Consider the following 23,169-nt stretch of genomic DNA (forward strand, 5'->3'; position numbering starts at 1 on the left):
TTAGGTCTTGTTTTAGTCAGCTTTTTCACTGCCGTGACTAAATGACCAACCAGCACAATTTTAGAAGAGGAAAAGTTTATTTAAGGGCTCATGGTTTCAGAGGTCTTAGTCCATAGAAGGCCGGCTTCATTCCTCGAGGTTTGAGGTAAGGCAGAACATCATGGTGGAAGAGTATGATTCACATGATGATCAAGAAGCAGAGAAAGAGAGAGATCTCCACTGGCCAGATACAAATATATACCCCTGAATCATGTCCAAATTCCCACCTCCTCCAGCCACACCCTACCACTTCAGTTACCACTCAATTATTCCCTATCAGGGGATTAATTCACTGATTGGGTTAAGACTCTCCCAACCCAATCATTTCTCCTCTGAACCTTCTTGCACTGTCTCACATGTGAGATTTTGGGGGACACCTCACATCTAAATCGTAATAGGTCTGAAGAGTCTTTGCTGATTTTTTTGTCTGGATTACTTATCTACTGGTGAAAGAGTTGTGTTGAAATCACCCAGTGAATAGACAAATGAAGGTATTGGAATCCAAGACATTTCTTTATATCATTACAATGGGCAATAGTAATTTTATATCTTTGAAGGACACCTGATGGACTGTTGCCATTTAAAATGTTCAGGGATATTTGGACCTATTTAACAGTTCCAATAAGGACTATCAACTCCGGCTGAAGTTCACATGTCTTCACTAGGAGTCTGATTTTCCCACCACGTAACTGTGAGATCCTGGCAAATCAAATCCTTACAAGGGTTCACTCTCAATCTGACATATCTGTTTTTCTGTTAGTCAGGACATACAATCATAGATGTGACATAGTGCCAACTGAAGTAGTGTGACCTTCTCTCACACTTTTATTGCCATTCATTATGTATCTGTTTCTTCTGCTCCTGGACCCATGCTAGACCTACATACTGACAGGGGCCAGCAAAGCCACTGGCTTCTGATTATACAGGCCTCATTTTTTAAAATTTTCATGCCCTTTAACATGTTATTCTCCATTACGTCCCCAGGAGATATTATGATAATCCCCTTGGCCTTGGCCTCTCTTTGAAGTTGAATATTAAAATGAGACTCCTCTAGTTGCTTTTAAGTAATATAGTTAAATATTACAGCGTGGTTGACCCTGCCTCCCAGCTCCTACCCTTATGACGTGCTTCCGACTTGTGCTGATCAGTCTTGCTGATCAGACAAACATGGTTGAGCTGCAGAGGGAAGTAGCAGGGAAAGGGACTGTTAAAAAAAAAAAAAAAAAAAGCAGTTGCACATTCCCCAAAGAACTATCTTGGGAAGGGCTACTGAGGTTCATGTGCTGCATCCTGTGAGAAGCACGAAGACCGACCCTTCCCAGCAACCATCTCCTTTTCTGCAGCAACCAATGCAGCCAACAGTGGGAGTACAGACTGCTTCCTGCTGCAGCCAGTCCTCCCTCCTAGCTTGCATGGGTAGGTGTCAAAGAGGACAAAGTCTGGCATCCTCCCTAGAAGCTGGGAATTCAGCAGGACCCATGTCATTTGTCACTCCAACACTGCTTGACAGGGAGGGAGCACAGGCCAGTTTGCTGCTATCTCATGTCACTGACCAGATGCAGAAGCAAAACAAGCACTTAGGCCACAGGAGGCCTCTGCTGGTGGAGCCAATCTCAGTGTCAGTCAAAGCAAGGCCCTGCTCTGTCTGCCTTGGGAAGATGGAGAGGGCTGAGATGGCTTCTGTGTCTTCTTGGCTTTGAGGAATGACACACGGTGAGGTTCTCGGAAAAGTTCCAGGGAAGTCATTATGCCCTTAGAGGCTGTTCTGTTTCCAGGTACTCTTTGTTTCATCACCATTTAATATTTCATGAAGACTCCCAAATATTCTTCCTCTCTCTTTGGTTTCCCTTTATTCTTTGACCCTCATTCCTTTCCTCCCTCTTTCCAGTTGAATTTTTTTAAAAACTTAGCTGTGTTTCTGTTACTTTATGGACTTCATGTATGAGAGTAGGCTCTATACATCAAACTACAGCAAGCCTGGCTTAGTTTTGGCTCCCTGGAAACAGAGTCCAAGATGGGAGGGCTGCATGCAGCAGATTTCTTGGGGAGTGCACTAGAGATGTACACCAACAGGGTGGTGAAAAGACAGAACTGGGCAAGGGGCAAGCTGACCCATAATGGAACTGAAACCCAGAGGCCTTAGTCAACCCTACAGGAAGCTCTGAGTTGAATGGTCCTCCAGATGTGTCCCAGGTTGTAGCTAAGGGCCAGGCCTCTGTCACCCGGCATCAACCAGTCATTGGGCACAGGTTGTTCCTTGGGAAGGGTCTTGTTCTTGAGCAAGGTAGTTTTCTTCAGTGGAGGGAAGTGCCTGGTGGAACTGCAGAGCTGGGACTCAGGCCCCAGGGGTATGGGGTGGAACCACCTGACAGTGACAGGTACTTTTGAGGGAGTGTGAAAAGGCTGGCTCTGGGAACATGCAGGGAACCAGGAAACCCAACCAGTTGTTGCTGCCAGGGAGAAAGTAATTACTGAAGTGATGGTGAAGAGTCCAACAAATAGGAAGGAGTGAGTGAGTTCCTTCTTCCTGACCTTTGCCATCCCTTCTCCCTCTAGTGCTACCTAGTGGCAGAAACTAACAGGAAGGCCCCAAGCTCACTGAGTAGAAGGTAGAGAGTAGATGACAGGATCACAACAGCACATTTGGCAATTGTTCACACATGGTAATAATCAGCAGGAACTGCACATGTGCTGCCTTTTAAAAGGATCATGTGCCTTTCAGTTCATTCCTTCCCTGCCTGACTGATCTCTGTTAGGATTTGGGTGTGAGGTGTAACACAGAATCTCCTGTGTTAGAGCAGAAATATTCAGAGGTAAAATGATTGGACTATGAGAGCTGTAGCTAATTAGTCTTCTTAGTTTGAATGGACTGATTGAGTGGTAACTGTAGGCAGGTGGGGTGTCATGTCCTGTGCTCCCATCCCCTTTCTCCCTCTGTCTCTTGGTCACCGTGAATGGTGTTCTTCATCAAGTCCTTCTACCATGATGTTCTGCCTCTCCTTGGGTCCATGGCAATGGAGACAGTCCACCATGGACTAAACCTCTGAACCATGAATCAAAATAAACTTTTCCTTCTCTAAATTATTCTTATATGGTATTTTGGTCATAGAAATGCAAATCTGACTAATACGCTCTCTATCACTGGCCTTCCCAATGGGGCCTTTATATGCTGCTTCTGTGTGAAAAAAAAAAAAAAAAAATTCCACCAAAAGGTTCCAAATGCTTTTTTAATAAAGGGCTTCAGGAATAAGTATTAGGGATTTAAGTTCCCAAACTTTGAATTACAGCAAACACCACTTCATTATGTTGTTCCTACTGGAAGAAGTCTTCCTCCTATGGTCTTGACCAATCCATGGGCACCCACACCTACCCCCCTCGCTGATGTTTCTGGCCCTTAGTTATAATACTCAGCACTAAGTCTTTAATCTGTCACTCAAGCTCCAATTTTGTTTTCGCTGTCCTTATCCTTCTCTTTTGGAGAGGCTGGGCTGTAAAGGCCAGTTCATTTTTCCACAGCATGCAGCTCAGCAGGCACTGTCTCATGGACAAAAAATTCCCATGAGGCACACCAAAGTCCCAAGTAGAACTATTTTCTCTTTGTATGTATTTGTGTGTGTGTGTGTGTGTCTGTGTGTTTTGGAGTATTGATGTAATCATCGCTTGGCAAGAGTCACATTTCTTTCTGTTTTTCTAAGGAAGACTACAAACAGTTTAGCAAATTAGTAGATAGCATGAAAGCCAATAATTATTCTGTAACTTGAGATCCTGGGGCCTAGATCATGGAAATGTGAATTATAGGTCTCTAATGACTTCCACCTTTCTAGAGTCTAGAGAGCCTGGTGTATGACAAGGAGGTTGATAGGAGGGTCCCAGTGCAGCGGGAGGGCCAACACCTGTAGTCAAGGTATGTATGGACTGAGTCTGACTGCCTATTTTTGCTTATGGATCATCATGAAGTTGCAGGGTCTTGCAGCCTGTAGGCTCAGGGGTTTTACCCATAAACTGTGAGAGGCTAGATTTTGTGATCTCCTTTGTTTTCCTACAGTTTTAAGATGCTCAATTTGAAGTCTCCCATGTCTCCTTACCAAACACTTAGGATGAGCAGATGAGCAGCAGATGAGCAGATTCCTTCCATCAACAGTCATCCAGATGTCTTTACCTTATTATTCTTTGTCACTGCTGAATGTGAATTGTGATCCCGCCCCCATCACCTGCTCCTGCTCTGTTGATCTCTAGAGCAAAGCAAGAACATGCAGGATCCCAAATAGAAAGTGTCTGGCCAAGGTATCCGGCATGCCTTTTCTCTACCCCAAGAAGCAAACAAACATTGATCACAATGACTTACCAAGTCCCTATTATGTACTAGGCTCCAAGTATATTATATCTAGACCTCAGAAGTCATTCTAATTTTCAGATAGAAAACTAAGGCTCAGGGAAGTGAGATAACACAGGACAAGAAAGAGACAATCAGATTTAGGAGCCAGATCAAATGATAAAAAATTATTATGTCTAAAAAATCTTCCCTTCATTATAACTACGTTGAGAAAGTCTCACTCTGGTATTAATACATATTATATTTATTTTATTTTATTAATTTATTCTTTTTTACCTTTCTGTCCCTATGTTTTAGTTTTAATAGGTCTTCAACACCTCTGCAACACTAGCTTTTCCTCCATTGCCCCTCTTCCTCTTAACAGAGAGCAAATCTCCAACTTTGGCAGGCAAGAAAACCAAAACAGAATTTAATAACATTGTTTTGCATTTGTTATATTCATTTTCATAGTTACTTTTCCTATTTATGGCAAGTGACACTGATTTTCCGTTTACAGTAGGGACATTAAGTTTCCTTTCAAAATAAATTTAAGTTTTAAAAAACTGAGTCAAGTTTAAAAACAAAGTAAGTGCCTAATAGCCAAGGTATACTTGGTTATGCCAAATATCATGAAGGTATGACATTGCATAACATGTCTAAACATCTCCGTGCCTCAGTTTCCTCAGGATAAGAATTGTGCCGACCTCCCAAAGTTGTTGTGAGGGTGTTAAACTATGTCAAGGTCATAAAGCAGTCCTTGGGACACAGTAAGTTCTATGTGATGAATAGACAGTGTTGTACAAATGCCTGACATTTAGAGAAGGTTTTCATTTAGTTCTTGTGCCCTTCCTGAGGAAAGGTAGTCTGGGAAAGCAAAGACAACCAGGGGCATCTCATTTTTAAACAGATTCATTGGTAAAAACTATACTTAGTTTCATATAATTCTATAAAATTGCAGAGTTTAGAGAAAATGTTACTATGATTTATGGTTATTAATGTGCACTTTTTCTTTTGTAATATTCAAATTGTGTTTATTTCCTTTATAAGAAATTTAAAGTCTTTGAAGTGCTCTATTTTTAACATGCTTCCCTAGCCACCCCCTAACACAGGAACCCACAGGAAATGGAGAGCAACAGTCAAATTTCAGAGTTTGCTTCAATAATTGTTTGCCAAGTAGAAACTTGTAGCTTTCAAAATTCTAGTCGTGTATTTTATTCACGGTGGTAAAATTATGACAAGGTAGAATTTTGATGCCATCTTCTAAAATACCCAATGTCTAGAAAAGCAAACTGAAATCAATGCACCGAAGGAAACCTGGGAAGGGTTTGTGGGGCATATTGTGATTTTATTGTGGAGTTTCTACAGGAATTAACTTTTAACAATGCCTCATTTAATTTCTGAGGAAAAAAAGCCTGGTATGGGGTGCTGGTCCTCAGAGATTGAAATACAACTCAACTGGGCTCTCAGGTGGGCATCATTTGGTGATCAGAGCATTACTTAAGGCCTGGGACTACAACTCAGCAATGAGCACATGCTTGGCGTGTATGAGTGTAAATCAGTTTTGCATCACTGTGACAAATATACCTGAGGAGAACAAATTAGAGGAGGAAAAGGTTTTTCTGACTCATGTTTTCAGAGGTTTGGTCAATGGTTGGCCAACATCACTGCTCTGGACCCATGGTGAGGCAGAACATCATGGTGGAAGGAAGGGATGGAGGAAAGCTGCTCCATTCATGGTAGCCAAGAAGCAGAGAGAACTTGAGTGCAAGGAGCCAGGGATAGTATAATCCCTAAGGACATGCCCCCAATGACCCATTTCTTCTAGCCACACCCTACCTGTTTACATTTACCACCTTTAACACATTCAGATTATTAATCCACCAAATGGATTAATCCATTGATGAGATTACAGCTCCCATAATCTAATCATCTCACCTCTGAACATTCCTGCATTGTGCCACATGTGAGTTTAGGGGGACACCTCATATCCATACCCTAACAGGGATGCCCTGAAGTTAATCCCCAGCCTCTACAACACACACACACACACACACACACACACACACACACACACATCCCATCATCATCAAAGACCTCAGAATAGAAAATAAATATCCCTGATATTTACCAAGGTATAAAAATTGCAAAGGGCACAAAAAATATGCAAATTCAGGTCAGTGTTTTTATATTAGAGAGGAACTGGAAATAGAATTATCTAGGACAGTGCAATCTCCTGACCAACAGTATGAGCATCGCCTGACGAAGGAATGGGAATGGAAACTGGAGCCAGTCAAGATCAGGATTTGGGAAGAACTGACATGTAATGGATCAAGGAAAAGAAATGAGGTTGAAACAGTTCTGGTGTCCATCAAGTGCCCAGTGACTGAGTAGATTACTTTGTCTTAAAGTTATGTTAATTTGTATTTAACATTTAAGTATTTATTAAGTCTCTATTGGGTACCAGGTACTAGATTAAGAGGCACTTGTGATTTTTCAGTTAAGAAGGCAAATTCTCAGATTCTCCCAGACCTATTGAATCAAGAACTCTGTGGGTGGAGCACAGCCATCCATTTTAGAAAGACTTCTAGGGGATTCTCCAGTGTAGACTCACAGATTTAGAAAGGAAGTAACCACCATTTCATTCATTGCACTGTCTAAAAATAATTCTGCCACACAATGACCATAGTCACAAATACATGTGATTGATCATTAGCTGCTTCTTTTCTTCTTGCCTTTGCATCCTAAAGAAGATAAATACAATAGCTGCTTGGCCAGAGGAGGACCATATTGCCCTACTGTTCCAAGTTCTTTAGGGCAACCATAGTTCCCTGATGCCTAGGGTTGAGCATACAGAGAGCAAAGAATAACAACCTTCTGATTCTTCTTTTAGCAACTCAAAATGTTGGGGCTGTCAAAAAAGAAAATTCCCTCTGAAAAGATGGGCAATTCTATCTTGGTCCACGACACATGCACTAGACAAATCACAGGAGAGAAACAGGAAGGCACCACTGGAAGGTAAGCAACAAGAGGGAGGGTCCTTGACTGGGCAAGGATATTGTACAAAAGCCAGGGCTGGGTACCTCATTAGTGTGGGCATGCTCTTGCTCCTCGTGGCCCTGTAGCCTGATCATTGGATGGAACTGGCTTTGTTTCCTCCCACCTCGGGGTATCAATAAATTAAGAGAACAAATAGCATGGTGATGACAGTCCAGTCCCACAAAAGCAAGGGAGCAGGCCCTCCTCACCATGTGTCTCCAGGGTCCAGCACAGTGCCTGCAATGCCGTTGAAGAAATCAGTGAGGCTGGTGGTAGAGTTTGTTCTTTTCTTTGGGGCTGGGGACAGAGATACCAGGGTTCAAAATCAGGGACACTTGATAACTGAGCCACATCTCCAACTGAGCCACATTCCCCAGCCTAATTTTGTATTTTCACTGAGTTGCTCGCTCTTGCTGAGGCTGGCTTTGAACTTCCAATCCTCCTGCCTCAGCCTCCAGAGCCACTGGGATTACAGGCGTGGGCCATTATGCCTGGCTAGACTGTGTTCTTAAGGTGATATGTGGGATGTGGTTTCTGATATTTGGGCAATTAGTCAAGAAAGAACCAGTGCTGACACTCCTTAGAGAGTACCTTGGTAAAATCCAAAGAAATTAAAAGTTTAGGACTCGGGTGTTGTTCAGTGGTATGCTTAGCATGCTAAAAGCCCTCACTTCCATCCCAGCACCAAAAGAAGAAAGAAGAAGATGGAGAAGGAGTAGAAGGAGAAGGAGAAGTCCAAAAGGAAAGAATAGGGATAGAAGTAGGAGATAGTGAAGGATGAGGACTTGGGAAGAATTGAACTTAAATGGATCAAAGAAGTAAAGTCAAGACAGTCCTCATGTCCACCAATTTCCTGATGCATGAGTAGATTAGTTATCCTAATGTTATGTTATTTTGTACTTAACAATATTTATTAAGTCTCTATTATGTGCCAGGTACTGGACTAAAAAGCATTTGTGATTTTGCAGTGAAGAAAACAAACAAGATCACTGCCATCATGGAATAGATAGCCACTGTCCCCAAGGAGAATACTAATAACAGCTATTTAATGACTTATTAATGGCAACCAATTATTGATAACATAGGCCAAGCCTTGGTTATCCTACATCAACCTCACAACCAGAAAACGAAGTTCTGTGTTTATTCCAACTCTCTTCCAGGGGTCATCTTTCTTTAGCCTATCACCTTGGGGTGCACAGACTTTGGTAGGACGTAAGGTCAGGACTTATGACTTGGGAGGCTGCATTTCTCCCTTTTGCCTTCTCCAGATTCACTGGGATAAAAAAGGATCAAGTAGGAGACAAGGCGTACAAATTCAGTAAAGTGCAAAAGGGGAACCCCACTACTGGGGGGCGCCGATCACAGGAGCGTGATCACTCACTTAATGTGATTCAGAAACTTACGTACCTCTTCTCTGAAGGGGAGGGGAGAACGGGACTGTGGGCAATTTTGAGGGATTGTGAATGTTAGGGCAATGACTCTCCAGGAGAGTCTCTTTGCCACTTGTGCCCTAGGGACTGACATCTTTCTGTAAGTGAAGTCCATCCAGTCCTCTGTCTTTTCTGAGCTGGATCATGGGATTTTGGGGTGAGGATGGAATGGAATTCTGTTCCCTTTGCATTTCATAATGCAGTTAAGGGAAATTGCAGACAGGGCCTTTCCCTTGGCTTGGGGTGAAGGAGCAAAAATGTTTTTAAGGCCTTTTAATTTTTTTAGATCAAATCACTTAGCATGCTAAAAAAAATACCATATTTGGGGGTATCCTTCTCTGGGCCCCAACACTTCTCACTCCCACAGGACAGCCTTAAGTCCTGAAAAACTCCCATTACAGTCTGATTTAGGGATTGTTAGGAAGTATATCCACTCCATGCTCAGGTCAGGTCAGCTCCTACTCCTCAGCAGCACCTCCCACAGGATCTCCCCAAATCTTAACTACCCATCTCACCAAGGGTCACCTTGACTTGGGGGCCCCAAGGTGCTGAGAGGCCCAGATGGTGTGGTAGGATTCCATGTTCCCTGCTCCATTGAGGACTGTTTTAGTTGTCTTACAGTTTAGGAAGAATGTGAAGGTCCCTTTGGGAATTAGCTCTATTTATAACATCGTTTCTATGGGAAAGAGTGCTCCAAGGGGCCATCAATTTAAAATGGAAGGCAGCAAGCACAGCTTGTCATTGCCGGAGGACTGCTATTAATTGTTTCTTCACATGTGGGGATTATATTGAGGGTTTAAAAAAAACTCTAGTATAAACAAATAGAAACAAGAAAAAAGCAGGTGTTGCTTCTTGTATTTTTAGGGGGAATTTTAAAAGTTAAGTTTCTTTAAAGAAACAAAGTTTATTTTAAAGGGCAATATTTACCAAGCATCTGTTGTGTGCTATCCACAGAGCCTCAGGCTGTATGTGTGTAATCTCATGCAACTCCCAAAAGTGATGTAAGAGAGAATCAGACCTCGTTACTGATGTTTCACCACTGACAGCCTTCAAACCCTGTGGGCCCTTCCTTTTCCGCCTGACATCTGGCCTAGCAGGAGAAAGAGACTGGTACTTTCTCTTTCCACACTGGCAGAAAGTTCAAACTATGTTAACCTCACCTGCAAAGGGGAACCCTCTTCCCTGCCCCACCCCTTACCTCCCTGAAATCCTAAAACCAGTTTTCTTTCCCCATAAACTTACACCACTCTTGGACCTATTTGGGGCAACCTTACTCCCCAGAAAGCCTTCTTATGAGAGTTACAAACTTTTCCATGCCCTCATGGTGTCTGTGCAGCATCCCCAGGCTCAATATCTTTGCCACATTTGGAAGATAGGAGGTCCACCTCTCCATGGCAACCACAACAGGTAGGTATAGTATTCTGTCTTTCAGATGAGGAAACTGAGGCTAAGAAAGAGTTAGAGCTGCATAATAGTAAAAACTGAACTGCTTTGCTCTTTCTCCACCTCAGGTAACTTTTACCTTTCAAAAATTAACTAATAGCAAAAGGGCTAAACCTTTCACTAAACTTTCCATGCGTTGAACACCTACCCCATTCCAAGGCCTCTCCATGCATTAACTCACATTATCCTCTTAATCCTGTGTGCTAAATGACTTTGTTATTCCCATGTTCATAGATAAGGAAACTGAGAAACAGCAAAGTCAAATAACTTAGGGTCACTCTGCTTAATAAGTGTCAGAGCTGGGATTTGAATTTAGACAGTCCAACTCAGATCACATGCTCTTAGCCACAGGGCCATCAGACTTTTATATAGAATACAAATAAAGGAACTGATTATTAGCCCGGTTTATAAGGATTGTGTTTACATGGATTGTTACTACTTTATCGGATAGATGTTGTATAAGGGGAAACCCTATATTAATGATACATTCACTGGTCATTATTGTTCTTATATTATTCACACATATTTCACTCAAAACGTATAGGAAGAAAAGGCAATACTTTGTTTCCCTGGACATCTCTTACTCCCCTGCCCCCAGTTAGGAGGTTGCTTTTGAGACAATGGGACTCAACAGGTGCCAGTTTAATAGCTTAAAAGCTGTAGGTGTTGTGTAGTTATAAAGAGTGCCTATAATCTCACCTTTGACCTAGAGATTACACTACTCATCATTAACAAATGGGCCAAGGGTCTCCAGCAGTTGCTGTGAGAACCTTCTAGCATTTTTGTTCCCTGTCTCGTGCCATGTCTGACTAAAGGAAAATATAATCCTCTACGATTTCTTAGAGGAAGTACCTCAAATTCACAAGGACAGAGTATTTGTTTTAACCATCTGTTTTCCTTTCAAGCTTTCCAGCAACTTTTCTACTGTTAATCTATAAAATCATGTGAGATTTTTGATGGCTATCTCACCATACATACTTTCTGGCTCTAGAAACACAGTTATATAGAAAGTTACAATTTAAAAGTCTCAAAAAAAAAAAAAAACTATGGATCAAATAAAATCAGCATGAGTTACAGTGCTAACTATTGGAACAGATGTCAAAACTAGTCTCTTATTTCAGTCTATGTACCAGAGACAAGACTCACTCCTTTTAAAATTTGGCCCTGACCTTTGTCTCCTTCAAAAGCCTTGGGCAAATAGAGTTAAAATTCATCCATGAACAAAGTTAGCTTAATAATGGCTTCCATGCAGAGCTGTCAGAAGATAAAAGTGCCTATGAAAGGATTTGGAGAAATAAAACTTTATGGAATGTCATGTTAAGTATGGTCACTCCTCTGAGGAAATAGATCAAAGCTAGAGAGTGAAGTGTTTGAGCTGGAAGGCACTCCATTCAGTTCAGTGGTTTTCAATCTGTGCTCTATGGAGCCCCCAGGTTCCCTCTGATTTCCCTCTGGAGCTGCCAGGGGTCAGAGGTGAGTCTAGTGAACCTCTGGACTTACCAGTCCAGCTTCCACAGAGTGCTTCAGAGTTTATTTGATTTTCATTTGAAGAGTCTCATAAAGTTGATTTTAGCAAAGGACTCCATGAATTAAAAATAGTTTGAAAAGCCTCTGATATAATCCAGCTCCCTCATTTTATAGAAGAGGACGTGGAACACCAGGGGTTAAATGATCTGCTGAGGACTCAGAGGTGTAGCTGAGTCTGGAAAGGTCCCTGACAACCCAGGCTTTTGTGTGCTACCAGAAACAGGATGCCAACACACATCTGCCACGCTGGGATGGAATTCTGAACAACTTCTTTCCCACTCCCAAACTGACCTTCATTCTCACATCAACTTTTTGCTTCTCTGATTTTATTTTCATGCTGGGACTTTCTGCCCAGCATGGATTTTCCAACAACAACCTGTTTGCTCCTCAGATAGCAAACTGATAAAGGTTTATTTCCTCAAAATCCTCAGGGCACAATGTCTGAGGAATAATAAGGCATGCAGAGGCACATCAGCAAGGTTCTGGGTCTTGATGGTCCCATTCTGGCATGTGACCCACTTACAAAGAAAACACCATTTTTATTTATGGAGTAGAAATATCAGAATGTATTTCTTTGACAGTAGTGGAATAACTAAAATTTTTAAAGTATTAGTCATAAATTTTCATCAAGATCTTCCAGGAGATAAAAGTAGTAATAGAAGCATAACAATGATAATTAAAAGTCTATGGACTCTATTAAATGGAACAGCCATTGGATTATAACCCTGGAACTGGAAGGAACCATAGAGACCATTTTTCCTCCAAGAGAATCCATAGTGGCCTTATTCTTCTCCTCAATACTGTACCATTTCTTGAGTATTTGTTATGGATCAGGCAACTGTGTTAAACTCTTTATAAGCATAGTTTTTTAAGCTCCATACCAATCCCTATTCTACAGATATGGAAACTGAGGTTCAGAAAGGTTATACCAGGGCACAGCACAAATACAGAGAACATTGTTTGCTTTGTTTCTTTGAAATGGAACCTTCTGGTGCACAATGCTGCACGCAGACCTGGGTTAAGTGACTCCCAATTTCACTGAGCAGGTGAATGACAAAATTGGGAATCACAATCAGGATGGTCTTATCTAAATTTTATATTGTAATCACTACCCAAACGTCTGCTTCAGCAATCCTTCTATGTGCTCAAATTTATGAATCTTGCACTGAGAAGAAATTCAGGTGACTGATAAGTATTGGGCAAGTTCAAAACCAAGACAAGTACCCAAGGACACTACATTCATGCTGGTATTTCTTTTTTTTTTAAACTCCTTTCTTCTTTTCTTTTCAGATGTATGAAAAGTTAATTTCATAGATCAATTTTAACTTTTATTTTTAAATAATTTCAAAGTTACAGAAAAAAGTTACATCAAGAGTAAAGAACTCCTAAATACCTGTCATTTTGATTCACCAATTATAACATTTCACTGCATTTACACACACACACTCACACAAACACACACAGACACACACACACACTACCCATACAGAATGTGCGTGTGTGTGTGTGTGTGTGTGAATATGTATTCAGAAATCACATCAGAACCTCTCTATATAACAATAGATGCATAGATAATGGATAGGTGATAGATATGGAATTTTGAGTAATCCTTGAAGTGCATCCCTGGGAACTAGCATCATCTTGGTAATTTTTAGAAATGCACCCTGAGATCCGTGTTTTAACAGTCCTACAGGCAATCCCAATGTTCACCCAAGTTTGAGAACCACTGTCCAGTGGAAGACCATTTGGGGGGAAATTGTTCTAAGCACTAGCTGGTTTTCTCATAAAAGGTGAGAAGTTGAAAAGTGTACCTTACTTCTTCTAGACCACGATGTAAAAGAACCATTGGATTTTGCAACATCCCTGAACTGATTCATATAAAGGCATGCTATTGGCTGAGATAAATTGTAGGATTTACTGTTTTAATTAAAGATTCAAATGTATCTTTCCAAATTATTGCCTGGAATGAATTCATTTTGTATACTTAATCCCTCTGAAACTATTCAAAGCTTACTGCTCATATTCATGCCAAAAATCTTATAGAAATATAAATGTAATCATTATAGAGAAACTTGATGATTATATAAAGTTACTATGCTCACCAAAGCAGCTTATTATAATTTTAAGAGGATGAAAGTTTGAACTGAATCTACCCTTTCTAGAAAGCAGTTTTAACACAGTTGTCAAACACTGAGGTAACTGATGAAATCATCAGCCACATAAAATTTCATTAGTCGTTATTACAAAACCACATTTCTCTCTTTAAATGACTCAGGATTTTACAACCTGCAAAGTGAAGATTCCCAGCTTCAGTGTGTGTGTGCGTGTGTGTGTGTAGGGGTGTGTGTGTGTGTGTGTGTGTGTGTGTGTGTGTGTATCAAGTGGAGCCTGAGTCTCACAATAGGTTGACATGGTTACCAACAATTATTTATTTCTGTAGCCTGAGTCAGTACCAGCCATCATAAAACAGGCTGATCATGGTTGTATATATAGAACTGGGTAAACTTCTAAAGAAGGAACACTGGAAAATATTTCTTTGGGCTATTGAAGTGTGGGTACATCTCCATGAAGTAGTCCTTGTAGGGAGGTTTCTTCTCAGTTAACATGATGATCAAGTCAAATGACAATGAATAGATTTTCAAAGCCTAGGTGACATTCTGTGTATATAAGATTCAAGTCAATTGAAGGAGGATAAGGAGGAGGAGGCAGAAAGCAATTGGGCAGAGGTGCTGTTTCTTGGAGATTTTTTTCCTTTTGGGACTGTGGATGGACCCAAGACCTTGAGCAGTCTTGGCAAGCACTCTACCACTGAGTTACATCCCCCAGGCCTTTTTATTTATTTATTTTTATTTTGAGACAGGGTCTTGTTAAGTTGCCCAGGCTGGCCTGGAACTTATGATCCTCCTGCCTGAGGTTCCCAAGAAGCAAGAATGACAGATGTGCCCATCGAGCAGCACTTGAAAATTTTTTAAATGAAATTCATCTGTGTTAACAATTTGTGTGAGGGGCGGAGGGAAGGAGGTTAGTATTAATTTCCTGAGAACTGTATGCTGTGAAATGTCAACCACATTTATGTTTATTTTAAAATATCAGAGAGCCCCATCTCATATCTCAGACAACAAAGCTGGGAGAACAAAGGAAGGATAGGTCCTCATATATTCTGAGACATTTACTCCCTCTGCAGGCAAATCAATAATATCCACAATGGCCATACTCAATAATATCCTTGTGATTTTTATAACATGTGTCATCTGTACAATTGGCCTAGTGATCACTTACTTTTCTAAGTTTTCTTCCTTCCTTCTCATAATCTAATTTCAGAGGAGGTAAATGGTTTCTCAAGATTACTGTTTAAAAGTGTCAGACTTGTCATTTGAGATACTTGGGATGTAGATCAAGCAGTTTTAATTTATTAGCAGATTAGGACTTCTGCAAGTTACTATGTACTGTGGTTTGAATATGGTTTATCCCCTATGCTGGAAGCTTCTCCCCAATCCAATAGTATTGAGAGCTGGTATATTTTTAAGAGAAGCCTGGTATAATGAAAGGTGATTAGGTCATGGAGGCAACACACTTGGGAGGGATTAATGCTGGTCTTGAGGAGTGGGTTAGGTCAAGTAAGAGTGTATTAGATTCCTTGAGAGCAGATTATTATTAGAGTAAATCAGGCCCCTCCCCAGTCTCTTGATTTCTTCCTCTTCATATTATGCCATCTGCTATTTTGTGATGCAGCCAGGGGGCCCTTGCCAGACACCAGTGCCATGTTCTTTAAACTTTGCAGCAACCAGAATCATGAACCAAATAAATATATTTTCTTTATAAGGTACCCAACATCGGGTATTTTGTCATAGCAACAGAAGACAGATTAATATACCATGTGTGAGTTTGCCTGTGAATATATATGTCTGTACACTTATAGTACTTACTTAGAGACACTTTGGAAAGTAGGGAGAGTCATTTCAGTATGAAAATTAACAAAGAAGAGACACATTACTTGCTTAAGGATTAATTTTCTGGTGATCAAATCAGAAAAGGGGATTTTTTTCACAAGGCTATTTTGGGATTTCAAAGAAGTCAAAGAATTCACAGTGAGTATTAAAGAAACTAGATAGTTCTGAGGAAAATGACAACATATTTACTCTGAATGAAGCTTTTTAAGAAGCAAGTTGTTAATGAATGAGTTGCAAATGTCCGGTGTCCTGAGAGATTCCCATTGAGGGCTGTGTGAAACATCTCCTACCAGGGAGCTTCTCCACTCTAACATCCATGCATATGTGCTTGAATTGTTAAAGAAGGTGAAAATCTTTTTCCAGATGTACAGATCCCACATTTGACAACAGAAGGCGCCATCAGGAAATGAGAGTTTGGATGGAGATTCCCACTAATGGAGGAAGGCCAGCAGAGAAACAAGGAAACACACCTCCACCCCGCCCACCTCTGGTGGGGTGTTTATTCAGGTGAACAACCTGCTTCACTCTACCAGCCACTCCATATGCAATGCCTGCAGGGGAGAAAGATCCTGCATAACATGCCCTTATCTAATGACTCACGGGCATTCAATATCTGACTATTGAACTACTATTTTCAAAAATTTATAGAAAATAGTCACTAATGCCAACAACTTTGGCTCTGTGGCAAATCAGGGGAGGAGATTTGGGGGGGGGCATTTGGGATTTTCTTCTTTTTGACTCTTCTCATGAGAACAGATTCCATGTAACTCCACTGCCCGTATTTTGGAAGTTAGCTGATTGAAATCACCGAGAAGTACCAAATAAACACACTTTCAACATCAACACCTTCAACGTTAATTTTAGATTCTTTGAGTCCTTGTTTTTCGCATAAGCAGCAGGAAGAAACCTGGAGTTTTGAAATGTTTCGTTTCCAATTGTGCTTTCACAGCCACAGTTGGACAAAATATCTGCTTCCCTTTCAGAAAAGAAAACATCAGCGTAAACAAAGATGGTAAAACAGCTTGTTGTATTTTCGTCCTTATTTCTGTCATTCATTCATTCTCTGACTTAGTGACCACATAATGGGAACAACAGTGGATGTCGGAAAGTATGGAAGGATAAAGACAGTTTTTGTCCTTAGGAAGTGCAAAGCTGTCTGGGAAAACAGATAAGTCAATAATTGTTAAAGTATGTGATAGGGACTATTTTTTGAGGGAACAAAATGATTGTTTTTAAAAATTGTTTTAGATGTTGATAGACCTTTATTTTATTCGTTTATTTATACGTGGTGCTGAGAATCAAACCCAGTGCCTCACACATACTAGACAAGTGCTCTACCACGGAGCCACAACCCCAGTCCCACAAAATGATTCTGAGTAAAGTGAGACACTGACCCAAGGGAGGAGCAACAGAGAGATGAGGGCGTAATCAAGGAGGTCAAGTGGCCAGGAAGGATCAAGCAGAGACTGGGAAGAGGAGCAGGGAGCAGAGATGCCCTTTCGAGGCTGGGATCATGTCTAATGCCCATGGGCTTTCTGTTTCCTGTGGTCCAGAAAGACACAGCAGAAAGAAGAGGCAAACCCATGACTGACCCTGAGGGTCAAGGTGGTGGCCAAGCTGAAGAGCAGCACTTCTGGTGCAGACTAATGAAGAGGCTAGGAATGAGCTTCCAGAACTATGAAGAAGGAATTGAAATGCCTTCAACTTCTCATTTCATTTTTTATTTTTGCAGTGCTGGGGATGGAACCCAGGGCTTCCTAGGTGCTAAGCCAGCTCTCTACCACTGAGCTACACCCCCAGCTTATTCTGATTTTTACTGATGACCTGGGGTGGAAATGGCAGTTTAAATCCTTTAATAACAGTAGGTGGTGGATACAGCAATCAAGGATGGATCCTGATACCACCTCCAGCTTTGATACAAGTATAATCTCAAACAAGCCATTTCTCCTCCTTGAAGCTCAGCCTCCTCACTTTTAAAAATTGGAAGTTGGGTTATCACTTCTTTCAGTCTTAAATTCAAATTCAAGATACAAAGGACTTTTTCTATTAAGCTTCCTCACTAAGTTACTTCTGTGTAGTCCGCCCTAAAAGGACTCCAGATATTTTAAGAAGAAGTAACTCACTTTAAGCCTTAAGTTGATAACAGGTTTTATTTTGATTAAGCAGCATTAATAGTTCGACACTAATAAACAATGCACTGTGACCATGTTAGGACATAACCAAGCTGGGAATTTTATAGTCTAAGTTAAAACTGTGGTTGAGCTAGGCCCTTAGCTGCAACTTAGCCAAGCTTCTTGTCCTTCTGTTCTTTCCTTATATGTCCTTCCTTCTAACTCTCCTCTGCTGGCCACACCCGACCACACTCATTTTAAACCATGTTCTCTGGAACCACCAAGGGACTGGATCCCTGCCCTGCTGAAGGTCAAGATCTAATGCTCATCATTTGACTTGGATAGTGGATAGGATCGTTGGAGGTTAGTAGTTAGAAAAAGGGGGAAATGTTGTAGGGAAAGAAATAGGTACAGTTCTCAAGGCTGAGACTAAAATTGATTCCAGTCAGATCTAGAGAAATAGATTAGGTTTGCAAAGACCTGGAGGAACTGCAAGACCCACAAGCAACTCCTCCATAGCAAGCCAGGGGGATTGGGAGGGCATTTTGGAAGGCTAGTGGGGCTCTTCCAGATGTCCTGTTTCTCACCAGTGCCCTGACTTCTCTGAATTTAGAAAGCAGCATGAGGTCAGCCCAGAGATTAAGGTCCTCCCTTCTGGCTGCACAGTTGTCTCAATGAGGAAGATTTTGAAAGACATGATGCCCAGGCCCTACCACAGAGAAGTCTGAATTAATTGGTTCGGGGAAGATGGGGATATTTTTTAAACTTCCCTGGTGATTCAAATGTACAACTAAGCCCCAGAATCCCTTCTCTAGGACATCAATGCTATAAACTCACTTTAAAAGTTATCCCTTGAAAAAAAAGGAGGGCCACATCGGGGTTACACACTGGTGACCTATGAATTCAGAATTTAGACTGAGTTTATATTTCACTTGGCCAACACAATGTTAAAACAAACAGCCAGGTGCAGTGCACGCCTGTAATCCCAGCAACTCGGAAGGCTGAGGCAGGAGGATCACAAGTTCAAGGTCAGCATCAGCAATTTAGCAAGGCCCTAAGCAACTTAGTGGGACCCTGGCTTAAAATTTAAAAATTTTTTAAAAAGTACTGGGAATGTGACTTCATAGTTAAGTGCCCCTGGGTTCAACCCCTGGTACCAAAACACAAACAAATAATAACCTCCTTTCAAAAAAAAGATTACAAAGCAAACCAACCAGACCTAATTTTGAATGCTTTTTCCAGAGGCCTGGTACACATCAAGCTTTCACAATTTGTTACTCAAATAACTCTTGAAGGCATTTACTCGCGCAGCTCCTGGTCTGCTGAGGACAAGGGACACACAGGCACCTGTTTTCCTCTCACGATGAAGGATGCTGGTGGAGTGAATCAAACTTCATTGTGTGTATGTGCCACGTTTTCCTTATCCATTCATCTACTGATGAACACCTAGGCTGTCACAATATGTTTTGTAGAAGGTTTTGGCCAGAGTGGGGCTCCAGCCCTAATTACATGACAGCTGTTCCCAAGGAGGAGTAGTTTTCACAGAATGGGTAGGTGTTATGGGCCTTCGTTGGACTGTAGTGCTAGGGGATCACGGATAGAGAGAAACAAAGCATGGGGCAACTCCAAGGAAGTCTGCTTTGGGCCCTTTGTTAGTGCAGCACAGTTACTACACTGTTTGGTGAGTAGAGTCTGGACAAGGCCTCTCAAGATGTTGTCACTATAGGTTTCACTGAACAGCATTGTTGGCAGTGATAACTATTCCCCAAGATCAGGTCCGTGACCACCCACATGCAGGATATAGAAGACTAGGATGAACTCAGTTGTGGCTTTCCAACCCACACCATATTTCTGAATATGTAGAAAATTTCTTTCTAGAAAGCTATTAACAGCTTCATCTCAAACTTTCAGCCTGCATAATGATTTTAATTCCCTACTAGACCATTGCTGCAGATTGAAGGTTTGTGTCCCCACAAATCCATATGTTGAAATGCCAGTCACCAATGTGATGGTGATAGGAGATGGAGTCACTGGGAGGTGAGTCCATTAGGAGGGCAGAGCCTTCATGAAAGGGATCCATGTCCTTTTACGAGACTCTGGAGATCTGCCTTGCCCCCTCCACCTTGTGAGGATGCAGCTAGAAGGCGTTTTCTATGAGCCAGAAAGCAGGCCTTCACAGACCCCCAGCTTCTTGCTACTTTGCTCTTTTTGGACTTCCCAGCCTCCAGAACTGTGAGAAGTGGGTTTCTGTTGTTTATAAACCATCCAGTGTGTGGTATTTTGTTATACAGCCTAAATGGACTAAGACACCCTTTGTTTCTAGCACAAATGTTCTTTCTCATATTCTTAGGACCAGAGAGGTTCCATCACAGGTTTTTAAAATCCCAGACCCCTGCCTCTGTACCACTGTACCCAAATGCAGAGCAAGGCATACCACAGGGTTTGATGAATGTTTAGTGGGTGGAATTCATTTTCAGTTCCAATTATTTTACACTGAGAGGTTGGGCTCTAGAATCTGAAAATTTCCTTAGTTATAGCACTTTACTACTATGAGTTAAAGGTCAGAAGTAATAATAGTCTGGATTAGCTGTACATTTTCAAACCTTAAAAGCCAGCCCAAGTTTGTGGTCAGGGCTTCTATTTCTGCTTCTTGTAGAGAGTGTGACATGGGTCAGTTCAGTCTTTGTCTTAATCCTTTAAATCAATGTGCACCTGTCCACAGTGGAAAGCACACACGATGCCTCCAGACCTTCCAGAGTCAAACATGGTGGAAAGGAAATGTTCCTTTTATAGCACATTTATCCTGAACCCCCAACTACTGGAAAGATAGCCAAGAATGAGGATAAATATTTTTGGTTTCCTTGTTTGTTTCTCAGGTTCTAAAACAGAAAAGATTTATAACAAAGTCTGTATACCAAGATTTTATTTGGGGTGCAATTTCTATAACAGTGTCTACCCAATCTTTTAGACCAGAGCCACATGCAGTTATCATGCAGATTCACATATCTCTCCAACAGTACCAGATGGGAGGGTCTTTCGACAGGAACTCAAGAAAGAAAACATTCATTATTTGAGCATAGCCACTTCCCTACAGGCAAATGTGTAAGATTTCTAATAATTAACTTTATATTATTTTATATTTCAACTAAAATAGACATCATGAATGGAAGTCATTCTGGTTTTAATCTCTACTCCTTCCACCAGGGTAATGGGAATAATGTATCTCTCTGTTCTGAGTGGCTAGGACAGAGCCATCATCTAATCTGAGTTTGAGGGTTTTCGTTCACATGTCCATTCCTTCTCTTCATTGTCAGGTAGAAGAGGTATTGCCCTGAAAACTACTTTGTAGACTATTCCTGCTGCAGATGGGCCTGCTCTTCACAGGGGTACTCACATTGATCTCTTCCTCCCTCCTCCACGTTGTCCTCAGTGTCCTCCTCGTGATTACCTTTTTCTAGCTGCCCTATGTCTGGATTCCCAGGGTCCCATTTTCCATTTGGTCATTAGCTTATTAGTGCAGGCCTGCAGTTCAAGACAATTCCAGCCTGTCCATTTGTAGTTGAACTTCATGACCTTATTGGTGACATTATCCTCCCTCTCAGGTCATGCAGTGGTTATTCCATTTCTTTAGGAGTTCTGACTCTGGCAATAGACTCACTCCTGCTTCAGCTATGAGAGGGTTTATTACTATAACTCCAGTGTGATGAATAATTTTATATGTCAATTTGACCAGACTGAAGGATGCCCAGGTAGCTGATGAAACATTATTTCTGGGTTTGTCTTCGGAGATGATTTTGGAAGAGATTAACATTGAATCAGTAGACTGAGACCCTTACCAATGTGGGCAGCATCATCCAGTCTACTGAATGCCCAAGTAAAACAAAAAGATGGAAGAAGGGTTCACTTGCCACCTCCTTTTGGAGCTGAAACAAACATCTTTTCCTGCCCTTGGACATTAGAACTGTACTTCCTGGACTACAGGATTTACACCAATGGCCCCCTTGTTCTTATAGCTTTGAACAGATCTCCACCACTTTCCTGGTTCTCTAGCTTTCAAACAACATACTGTGGACCTTCTTGGTCTCCAAAGTTGTGTGAACAAATTCCCATGCTAAGTCAATCAATCTGTCTTTCATCTATTCTCTTCTATCACCTATCTGTCTATCAAATATCATCTATCCATCATTGGTTCTGTTTCTCTGGAGAACCCCAACTCATATCCTTTGTATCCTGGAAAAGGAAAAATTAGTTTTCTATTCGAGTAATGTTTAATCTATGAACACAAGGCAATTAGCATGAAAATACAAATAAAATGAAAAATGATGCTCTCATGTTAGACAACTGTTTCTACATGAAGGGAATTCTCTGGGCCTTTAAACATTCATTTATTCACTTACCACACATCTAATGAGAACTCCAAGGAAATCATTGGTTCCTACCTGGATCCCCACAGATCCAGCAGCGTCTGTGTGTTTTGCCGCTAACTTCTCACAGCTCTGCCTTCTTCAGAGTGCTAACTATGACTTATAAAGCTACCTTGTCCATTTGGAGAGTGAAGCGCCTGGCATGTCCCCCCACCCCACCCCACCCCACTGATCTCTCCTATTGGTTGCCTGGTATTGTGGGATGAGACATTGAAGATACTAGTTTTTCAAGAAGGAACACTCTGAGGTGTGATTTATGCATAGTGATTATGTGAATCAGGCTGAAGCTGAGGCTTTCTTTTGACACTGCACTGTTGCTTGGCTTCTCCCTCATCTTTATCTGCCCCGCCTCCCATGACAGTGCCCCCCCCACCCCGAAGCAATCCTAAATAAATCGTGTGCAATCACGTTTTTGGTTCAGAGTCAGCTTCTGAGAAACCTTATCTAAGACTAGGTCCTTTAATGTGCCAGACAGTGGGATTCTGCTCAATGTAAGAGATTACAAAGGACAAATCAGCCAACAAATAGGTTTTAAAATGCCATTAGGCGTCATGGTTTTCTTATGATCTGTCTGTCAGGGACCCACAAGGCAAGAGAAGATTGACTCAATCTGGATCATTTGAGAATAATTGTTTGTTTTTCAGGATTTTTTTTTCAATGCTGGGGATATAAACCAGGGTCTCACACATGCTATAGAAGTGCTGTACCACTGAGCTACACCCCTAGTCCTAGAACGGTTTTATAAAGTGATTGTCTATAAAGGCATTGGCAGGATGTAGGACCATCAAAATAAATAGTACAATATCCCAGAGCTTATAAACAGTATGTTAAAAGATAAACCGAGGCCCATTAAGATTTTTAAAAGTTTATTTAAGCATTCAATGATTTATGAGTTGG

At 41.3% G+C, this 23,169-nt stretch overlaps 1 long non-coding RNA gene across 1 annotated transcript; it reads left to right on the top strand.

Annotated features, from left to right (window-relative positions):
* The first annotated feature begins 1,677 nt into the window (after positions 1-1,677).
* Positions 1,678-16,482, top strand: LOC124964017 (uncharacterized). Its single transcript, XR_007104879.1, has 3 exons — positions 1,678-1,814; positions 7,242-7,366; positions 16,101-16,482. It is a non-coding gene; the product is annotated as an uncharacterized LOC124964017 (long non-coding RNA).
* Positions 16,483-23,169: the final 6,687 nt, after the last annotated feature.

Source organism: Sciurus carolinensis, chromosome 14 (assembly GCF_902686445.1).
Source record: "Sciurus carolinensis chromosome 14, mSciCar1.2, whole genome shotgun sequence".
NCBI classification, from domain to species: domain Eukaryota; kingdom Metazoa; phylum Chordata; class Mammalia; order Rodentia; family Sciuridae; genus Sciurus; species Sciurus carolinensis.